Source organism: Cibotium barometz, chromosome 29 (genome assembly GCF_041138505.1).
Source record: "Cibotium barometz isolate CiBa-2024 chromosome 29, ASM4113850v1, whole genome shotgun sequence".
Lineage (NCBI taxonomy): Eukaryota > Viridiplantae > Streptophyta > Polypodiopsida > Cyatheales > Cibotiaceae > Cibotium > Cibotium barometz.
The window spans coordinates 8,619,224-8,629,908 of NC_141074.1; positions in this window are offsets into that span (position 1 = coordinate 8,619,224).

Sequence of the window (10,685 nt, forward strand, 5' to 3'; positions counted from 1 at the left end):
GCAGCCTGGAAGAGAGGGGGTCGCCGGTGGTAGCGACCAAAAGGCATTGCTTTCTTTGCTTGTGTATGGTTGGTGCAGCGACTGGCAGCTCTGCAGACGTGGAAGAAGGGTGGAGCAGTGGCCTTATTTGCAAAGGACGACTGGCTGGCGACTCTAGTGATATGGCCCCCTTGTGAGAAGGTGGCTGCAGGTGAAGACAGAGGAGCGCACTGAAGTGGCTGCAGAGAAAGTTGACGGGATAGATGGAGCCGTGTGGGTGAGTGCCTTGGGTGGTTGGCACAGCTGAGAGCAGCAGAGAGAGAAGAGCTACAGGCAGCACTGTAGAGATGCTGAAGGTAGCCGCCTTGTGTACAAGGAAGTGGAGAAAGGCGAAGAGACAAGCTGGTGTGGGCCTTGGGTGATGTGGCTTGGGCTGGTGGATGCAAGAGAAGGTGATGCTGCGTTGAGCAGTTGGTGTTGGTGCTAAAGATTGTGCAGAGGCTCTGTGGTGGTTGGCGAAGCTGCTGGTCACGACACACAGAGAGTGGGAGCTACTGAGTTGAGGGTTAGCTGGTGTGGGCGCCTTCTGAAGAGAGGAGTGGCTAGTTTTATGTGGGCGATGATTGCAGGTAGAGAGTGGATAGTGGACGAGAGAGAGCCTGGAGCACAATGCAGAGTTGGAGGCCATCTCGAGGGTCACTGGCACGTAAAGCAGCTGTAGCAATGGCTGGTAGTGCTAAGACAGGTGAGAAGGGCCGGTACCATAAGGGTCGAGGGGCTGATGGTAGTGAAACAGTGAAGGAGGGTTGCTGGTGGGGCGCCCTCTGAAGAGAAGCAGAGATCGGGAGACAGAGGCTTGGTTGTCAGACGCAAGGGTGTAATTCCCTTGGCAGTAAATCCTGGACAGAGTCCTGGTTTTTGGTATAATTACTGAGTTGTTACAGTGTGTATGGTGCTGTGTGTTTTTGCTGCATGATCAACTGTCTATCGTGGTTTTGAGCTATCTTTCTGGTGTGGGTGGGTGGTGAAGTGTGAGAAGTGTTCCAGCCGGTGGTGGCTGGTTGTGTTTGTCTTTCCAAGTTTGGGAGGTGAAGGGCTATAGAGGCAGGTTCTTTTTTCCTTTTTTTCACCTCACATTCTTCTGGTGCCCCCACTAAGCTGAGGGATTTCTCTTACGAGGATGTATGCCCCAGAGTGAGAGATTGAAGGAAGGTGTTTCTGGTTTTTCTTGGGTTTGAAAGTGAAGTTTGGGGATCAATATGATGTTGTATCCAGAGTTTTTTGGTGGTCCTAATGAAGATGTGGCAGATTTTTTGGAAAGGATGGAGGTTGCATGCATAAGCAATCACATCAATGAGTCGGTACAGGTATTGCGGTTGCTGAATATATGTTTGAAGGGAGATGCGAGGATTTGGTATAGAGCTTATGAGGAGTTGTTAAAGGATGCTGAGCCACGCATTCCAATGACTGAGGATGGATTGAAGACTGCACTTTTAAACAGGTTCAAGAAGATTGAGGATCCAGATAGAGTTTGGCATGAAGTGCAGGGATTGACACAGGGCGAATTGGAGCCAATTGATGATTATGTGAAGAAATTCTCTTTTTTGTGGGAGACTTTGTGCAGGGCTTTGGGAGAGGATCAAGTACCTCCGGCCATGATGAAGAAGGATCGTTTTATTGTTGCAGGATTGAAGGGAGGCATTCGCTGGAAGGTTGAACTAAAGAAGCCCAGGTCTTATGAGGATGCGGTGGAGATTGCTAAATCAAAGGATTGGAAATTACAACGGATGAACCAGCTGGGGATGGTTCTAGTGGCAGTGAGGCCTGAAATTAGAAGGGTAGAAGTAGTACCGATGAGAACCGTGCTAGAAAGAGTGAAACCGACAGAAGCTCAGGTGAATAATGTTGCACCACAGGGGACAAAGGTAGCACCTACAACTGTTACAGCTTCTGATGAAGGACTTAAACAAGACATGAGGCAAATGGTGGATTGTATGAAGAATCTGAGTTTGAAGATGATGGAGAACACAGGTGGTGGACGTGGCCGAGGCAGAAGTTATAATCAGGAAGGAGTTGAAGGTCAGGCAGGCTATGGAAGTGGCCGTGGTTTTGGCAGGGGTAGACGGTTCATCCCTACATGCTGGAATTGTGGTGAACTTGGACATCTAAGTATAGACTGTGATAAGCCTCAGCGAATGGGAGGTGATATGTATCCCTTACCCTCTCAGATTCCCAATAGGGCAAATGATTATGGGATTGAAATTAGAGGTGAAGCAGGGACCAGTGGGTTGACAAATGAGGAGAAAGGTAAAACTAAGGTGATAGATGTGGTCACCCTTGAGAAGACGAAGGAGACAGAAGCTGATTTGATGCCTTTGGGGAAACGTATGCCACAGGAAAGGTAAGGCAGGGATGCTGCAGGGCCTAGCAAGAAGAAAGGTAAAGTAAAGGAAGGAGGAGATGTAAAGGTCAAGCAGAAGAGGAAGTCTCGTAAGAAGTTTCAGGTAACTGATTTTCCACTAGGGGTTGGGCAGGATAGCTACAGTTGGCAGGAGGACATGGCTGGAAGGAAAGCTAATATTACTTTTGGGCAATTGATAGAGTTAGCTCCCAACTTGAAGCGTCAGTGGAAAAGACTTGTGAACCCGAGAGAGAAGGAGCCTGCCAAAGGGATAGTGACTGTTTTATCTGTTCAAGAGTTGCCTGATATATGTCCTGTGGTGAATGTATGGTATAAAGGGAAGAATCTGGGAGAAGCATACATAGATGGTGGAGCACAAATTTGTGTAATCACACTAGCAGATGTGGAGAGACTTGGTCTTAATTTTACTGAAACGTCTGGTTTCCGTATTCGGCTGGCCAATCATCAAAAGGTCAAATGCTTAGGTATGATCAAAGAGTTAGAATTGCAAGCTTTTGATGTAAAGGTGCTTGTGGATTGTCATGTTATGCCTGCAGGAATGGGTGCATTCCCCATCCTTTTTGGAAGACCATGGCTGAGAGCGGTGAAGGCTGTTCAGGATTGGAGGAAAGGAGTCATTACTTTGTATGACAGGAGAGGGGATAAAAAGCAATTTAATATGGATAACCAAAAGCCTGTTCATGATGAAGAGGAAAGTGAAGCTGATTCGAGTGCTCATGAGACGACCAGTAGCACCACTACTAGTGAGGGAACAGAAGACACTTCATCCAGTGAGGAGGATGCAGATATGGATGCCTTGGTTATTAATGAGGAAGTGCTTGGTGATGAGGCTACCCAACAAGAAGAGGCCATACAGGAAGAATGCGAGGAGGTACAAGTGAATCATGAGCAAAGGTATGCATGTGATGTGAAAGAGTTTGCTTTTAAGTCTTTGGATGATAAGCCTTTGTGGGATGAGTGGGATATAGAAAGTCTGCAGGATGATGAACCAGAGTTGGAGTTGGATGATCAGATGTGCCTTAATGTTAAGAAATCCATGAGTAGAATTGATGCTATGAAGGAGGAGCAACACCAGCAGACTCTGAATGATGTTGATGCTATGGATGAGTCTATGGATGTTGTGATAGATGAATTTCTTATTGGCCTGGATAAAGATGAGCATACAGGAACTGAGGTGGATGCTTTGGCAATGGTGCCTGTGGAAGAGGAGTTTGTTTTGCCTATGTAGTGGTTGGCTTTGATGGTGATGCTTCTTATGTTAATGGACAAGAGAGTGCTTTGGGGCAATAGGTTATAGAGTCTTGTTCTTTGGATTGTGCACAGCAGGTCTTTCTTGATGAAGCTTTCATCAGTTTTTACCCTCAGCAGGAGTTGCTTCACTGGTTCTCCGATATTGGTGTTGACTATATCAGTGATTTTGGGCTTGAAATGAGGCAGGATGGTGTGTATGTCAGAAGCTTTGTTTCCAAAAGTTCTTATGTACCATGGTGGGATGTGGGATGGAAAATTATGTCTGGGGAAGATGAAAGAGTTTCTTTGATCACATGGAACAGAGATGTTTTGGTTACACTGTATGATGCTCAAAGGATTGATGGAGGGAAACGTGGTCATATGCTTTCTGCTGATCATAAATGATTCAGCAAGCTAGGGGTTGGGCAAAGTATGTCAGGTGAAAATCTGAAAGGTGTTTTGGGTTTGTGTACATATGGGATGCGTGGTGTGTGAATAAACTTTGCCCTGAATGCCCTGGAAAATGTATAGAGCGAGTGGTTTTGCAGTGAGCTGGTATGCGTGTTGTTTTTCTTTTGGGAGAAAATGCTGGAGATCTGGAAGTTTTGTTGCAGCAGTATGGTGTGCGGGTGGTTGCCAAATGCAGGGCACCGACTGGGCAATTGTCTTTTTTGGTAAGTGATGATGCTGATGATTCTGAGCTTGTGGGCAGCTCTGGTTTTGGAAGGTTGTGGGCGCGGCGTGATGATCCGAAAGTGAAGGAAGGAGCGGCTCTTTTAGCATTAGTGTGTGGCCATCTAATGGAAGCTTAAAATAAATAAAAAATATAATACACATGGCCAATAATTTTAATGACCATGTGGAGATTTGGCTGGCCGCCAGCGTGATCATTTACAGGCTGGCGAAGATTCGAAAGCCGGCACCTTGTAGAAATGGATGCTCGCCTGTGTGAAGAAGAGGCCAACGTGAAGAGAAGATCGCCAGGCGCAAAGGCGCAGCAACAGGCCTAGAGGGCCGCCGTGTGAGAGAAAGGAAGTTGTAGGCGACTAGAGAGTGGCTGGGAAGCAGCTGCCTGATGTGAAGGGAGTGCAGTGCAAACAGCCATCTGGGTACAAGGGCTTATCGTCAGCAACGGTGAAAGCGAGGGTGCTCTGGGGAGCGTGGAGCGTAGCCGTGGGTGCAGGCGAAGAGCTGTAGCCTGGAAGAGAGGGGGTCGCCGGTGGTAGTGTCCATAAGGCGTTGCTTTCTTTTCTTGTGTATGGTTGGTGCAGCGACCGACTGGCAGCTGCAGATGTGGAAGAAGGGTGGAGCAGCGGCCTTATTTGCAAAGGACGACTGGCTGGCGACTCTGGTGATATGGCCCCCTTGTGAGAAGGTGGCTGCAGGTGAAGACAGAGGAGCGCACTGAAGTGGCTGCAGAGGAAGTTGACGGGATAGATGGAGCCGTGTGGGTGAGTGCCTTGGGTGGTTGGCACAGGTGAGAGCAGCAGAGAGAGAAGAGCTACAGGCAGCACTGTAGAGATGCTGAAGGTAGCCGCCTTGTGTACAGGGAAGTGGAGAAAGGCGAAGAGACAGGCTGGTGTGGGCCTTGGGTGATGTGGCTTGGGCTGGATGCAAGAGAAGGTGATGCTGCATTGAGCAGTTGGTGTTGGTGCTAAAGATTGTGTAGAGGCTCTGTGGTTGGCGAAGCTGCTGGTCACGACACACAGAGAGTGGGAGCTGCTGAGTTGAGGGTTAGCTGGTGTGGGCGCCTTTTGAAGAGAGGAGTGGCTGGTTTTGTGTGGGCGATGATTGCAGGTAGAGAGTGGATGCTGACGAGAGAGAGCCTAGAGCACAGTGCAGAGTTGGAGGCCGTCTCGAGGGTCACTGGCACGTAAAGCAGCTGTAGCAGTGGTGGCTGGTAGTGCTAAGACAGGTGAGAAGGGCCGGTACCATAAGGGTCGAGGGGGGCTGATGGCAGTGAAACAGTGAAGGAGGGTTGCTGGTGGGGCGCCCTCTGAAGAGAAGCAGAGACCGGGAGACAGAGGCTTGGTTGTCAGACGCAAGGGTGTAATTCCCTTAGCAGTAAATCCTGGCCAGAGTCCTGGTTTTTTGTGTAATTACTGAGTTGTTACAGTGTGTATGGTGCTGTGTGTTTTTGCTGCATGATCAACTGTCTATCGTGGTTTTGAGCTATCTTTCTGGTGTGGGTGGGTGGTGAAGTGTGAGAAGTGTTCCAGCCGGTGGCTGGTGGTGCCTCCGTTGTGTTTGTCTTTCCAAGTTTGGGAGGTGAAGGGCTATAGAGGCAGGTTCTTTTTTCCTTTTTTTCACCTCACAACAGTCTCCAAACTTTCTTTCTTTTTAGTGTGTTCTTGATCACCATACATCTAATGGAATATCACCATGTAAATATTGTCTTAATGGGATCTATTTACTAAGTATTTAAGTCATGGTGGAAACAAAAAACTTAACCTTTACTAATGCAAGGGTTGTTGTTTGGCATAGACTAATGTGTAAAGAAGTGTGGATTATTCATGGTGATTAAGCTAATGAAAATGATTAACACAAGCGAGAAGAGCCTGGTGCATGTAAGAAGTGAGCACAATAGCCAAAAGTGGTGTACTCTCTCCATGAAAGCCTTTATTAGGCACCGACATGCATTCAAATAAACTCCCTATGTGGGATATTAGCTACTCTAAAACCTAAGAGCCGTGGTGCACTCCATTGTTGTTGTTGATGGATAATTATTTGTTATTTCTAACATTGCATGTCTCAATAAATAATTATCCATCACTTAACACATGTGGATATAAAGCTCCCTTTTGGCTTTAGTTTCATGACATTAATCTAGACATGTTTGGATTTACCAAGCTCTTTTTGGCTTTAATTTCACCAACCTAGTCTAGTGAAGATAAACAAAAGCCTATATCACTTTAAATAGTCTTAATCATGTATTAATAATGAGGTCTAGTGATCGTGGATTCGATACCATGTTGGTAAATATAGGGTTTGGCATAGATTAGGGTGGAAAGAAGCATGGATTAAGCACCATGATTACGCATGATCAAAAGAAACTCCCTATATAAATAAATGTAACCCCTCTTAATCTCTTAAGCCTCAAAGTTTATAGAGTTTGAATCTCTTAAGCTCTCTTAAGAGATTAATCTCTTCAGTCTTAGAGTTTATAGATAGAATGAAAGATACCTGTCCCCACCACGCAACGAATTCAGGGGTGCTAGCAGTAGAAGTAGCACTTCTTGCGCGGGGCAGGGTCCCTCACTTAGGGCCACGCCCACGGATATCCGGATAAGAGACTGATCACTCGGTTCTTCCAACCCTGGAAAAACTTCCCTTGCCCGAAAATCACGCGCGATTCCTCCAGGATAATTTTACTCTAATGTAGTCAAAAGCCTTATCTAACTAAAATGATCTTACCAAACCAGTAAGTCCCATAGTCAGATCAAGGGAAAGATTGCACTTGGGTCATAGAGACCAATGCTTTTTTCCTCATTGGGAGGCGTAGCTGTTGATTCTTTTCCATAGAATAATTTTTATCCGGGATTTACTTCACCTATCGTATCATAACAGAATTGAGTCTCATATGGCAATATTGGCAACCAGAACGCTCACCGCCTGTCCACTCTCAGGGGCCTTTTCGATAGTTCCTAGCTCATAGTGACCGGCAATATTTTCACTTATAAAAATCAAAATGGAATCTCCGTTGATGAAGATCAGCAAGATCAACCAACAGATCCATATATAAAAGAGCCATGGACTCATCCATTGAGGACCAGCAAGGTCAATCAACCCAGATCCATGTCCGAATTCAGAAAACAACTCTTACTCCTTGTTCCAATATCTTCCCCAACGCACGTGTGGGTATCTTCGGCGACCCAGAGCCCGAGCACCGTATGGTCAGCACCCTCTAGGATCCTTCGCGCAGGTCACCTAGCGCTTCACTCATAGGCCGCTTCCTTGGTCCCTCATCCACCGTACCGGAAGCTCACCATTTAAATCGAACCGAGGCTGGTCAAGACCTCGCCCGACCTTGCTACATGAGACATCCTCCATTGACTCTCCGTCGTCAGCTGTTGCAACTTTATCAGATTAGGTCTGCACGACCTCATTCACAAGACGGTCAAAATACTTCTCTAGCATTCTTGACATAAAACAGTCATTTTATAAACAGGTCATAAATACAGTTTCTATAGCGAACTCTCGTCTTTCCACATTGTTCCACATCAATCTATTGAGATATCGAGCTTATCTAGTGAGGGGGTGGGTGGACAACTGATGACCCGCCTCTGGGATAGTCCCCACACACCACTGGCATGGTTGGTGAGATCATGGGTGATATGCGGCCAGTGGGATAACAGGCTGTGTGACAGCCATTCTAGAGACTGGCATAGTTATAGCACCAACTCATTTAGTTAGGTTCACACTATAGAGAACCCTAGTATGTATTTGGTTGAGTACATTTTCATATAGTGTGTACTCTTATCTTTGTATATGGTGTGTTGAGTGTTGTGTGAAGAAGAAGAAGATTTTCAGCCTCTCAACTTGAATGTTCTCTTTTAGGGTTTTGTGAGTGTGTGTGTGTGCTTGCAATCTCTCTTCTTCCCCCTGCAGCTTTCATGGTATCAGAGCCTGGTTCATGCTAAGGACTGAGCTGCAAGCAAGAGAAGCACAGGAAGCGGTATGAGGATAAGAGCTTCATCTACTCTTCCCTATTTATGTTGGCGACTACACCCTTGTCGAGAGCTCTACGGGAGGCACCGGCAAACAATCTCTGATTGAGAAGCTTTCTTCGCAGGAGTAAAGCTATAGGACTGCAAGGAGGTCAACAGTTGCCATTGGGTGCATGTATACACATTGAGGTCAATGGTTGTGACATTTGAGTGTAGTACAGTTTCGCTATAGAAAATATAGCAGTTTGTGTAAGACAAACCAAAGTGCTGTTTCTGGTAAATTTGTGTGTCTGGAAAGATGTCAAATGATGGCATAAACCAGATTGTTGCTGAGAAGCTTGATAAGAACAACTCCCATGCTTGGAGGTTCAGGTTAACAAATTTCCTGATGGGAAATGGTTACTAGGACTACATATAGAAGGTGAGCATGAAGAGGCAGCGGAGATACCGGAGATCAATCTGACTGCTGTGCAGATGTGAAAGAGTTTAAGGATTGCAACCAAGGAGCCAAAAAAGTTATGTATTGGCTCTCTATCAGTATACAGGACACCATGATTGGGCACATACAAGATGCCAAGTCCCCCAAGGAGGCATGGGACACCTTGGTAAAACTCTATGAAATGAATACCAAGGCACGAAAGATACAATTGAAGAATGAACTTCATACCGTGGAGAAAAAGAGTATGTCTGTGGTGAATGACTATGCATTGAAGATCAAGGGTATTGTGGAATCCTTTGCATCTATTGGCATTTCAGTAGATGATGATAATAAGGTGGAAGTCTGTCTACGTGGTCTCGGGCCACAATATAAGGCGTTCAAGACGTCTATTCAGACTCGAGAAAACATTCCCAATTTCACAGATTTGGTGTCTATGTTGATTATAGAAGAGAAGAGCTTGGGTGAAGACCAACAGTCTTCACAAAACAAAAACAGTTTAGAGCAACAAGCCTTCTACACAAGTTCAAGAAGAGGACAAGGTAGAGGAGGTCGTGGACGCGACCAAGGAGGTGGCCGAACAGGTAATCAGAATTATGGCCAGCAGTAGCAACAACAACAACACGCAGGTGGAAGAGGCAAATTCAGAGGCAGGGGGAGTCAAAGAGGTCGTGGAAATTAGCAAAGGCAATATAATGATACATGTGGATGCTTTTATTGTGGGTAAGCCTGGACATGTGTAGGCAGATTGTTATAAGAAGCAGGCTGACATGAAAAATGGAAAATTGCAGCAAAACAACTATGCATCCTCGAGCCAGAAACAATGAGGATAATGAAAGGTTGTTTGTTATGCAGCATGTCGTTATTTGTTAATGCCATGTCTAAAAATGTTGAAGCAGCACATAAAGATGATGTATGGTACGTTGATTCAAGTGCTTCGAACCACATGACAAGTCATGGGAGTGGTTCAAGGAGATGAAAAACCTTGAAAGACCAGGTTTTGTGGAAACAGGGGATGACACTACTCATCCAATTGCCCATGTTGGAGATGTGCTATTGTCTATGCAACAGGATGGCAAAGTGAAGTACCTTGCAGATGTACTTCATGTTCCGAACATAACAAAGAATCCGGTTTCAGTTGGCCAGATGATTGAGCAGGGTTTGCAGGTTTGGTTTAACCCTGATGGTTGTTATGTTGAAGACTTTAAAGACAAGTGCAGGTTGGTTGCAAAAGGCAACAGAGTGGACAGAATGTTTACATTGAATGTAAACATGCCTGAAGTGAGTGCTGCGATGTTTGCAAAATGGTTCAGGAATTGTTGCAGACATAGACATTTGGCATAAAAGAATTGGACATGTGAATGTGCAGAGAATGAATTCTATGCAGACTAAAGGAATTGTGACAGGGCTGCCAAAGTTTAAGGTATGTAGAAAATATGTGAAGCATGCCAATTTAGAAAGCAAACAAAGTTTAAAGTTAAAGGTATGTAGAAAATATGTGAAGCATGCCAATTTGGAAAGCAAACAAAGCATGTATTTCCACGTGACATAAATGTGAGCAGAAATGCACTAGATGTTGTGCATTCAGATGTATGGGGTCATACAAAGACCATGTCTATGGGAGGCTGTAGATATTATGTGACATTTATTGATGAGACCACACAAGGAAAGTGTGGGTATACTTCATGAAGGAGAAGAGTGAGGTGTTCACTCATTTTCAGAATTTCAGAGTTATGGTTGAAAAGCAAACAGGGAAACATGTAAAGTGTCTAAGGTCAGATGGAGGGGGAGAGTACTTCTCCAATGAGTTCTCTGAATTTTTGAAGAAGAATGGTATTCAGAGACAATTTACATGTGCAGATACACTCCACAACAAAATGGAGTTGCTGAGCGGAAAACCAAGCACATTGCTGAGATTGCACAAGCATTGATGGGAGAGAAAAATATGCCG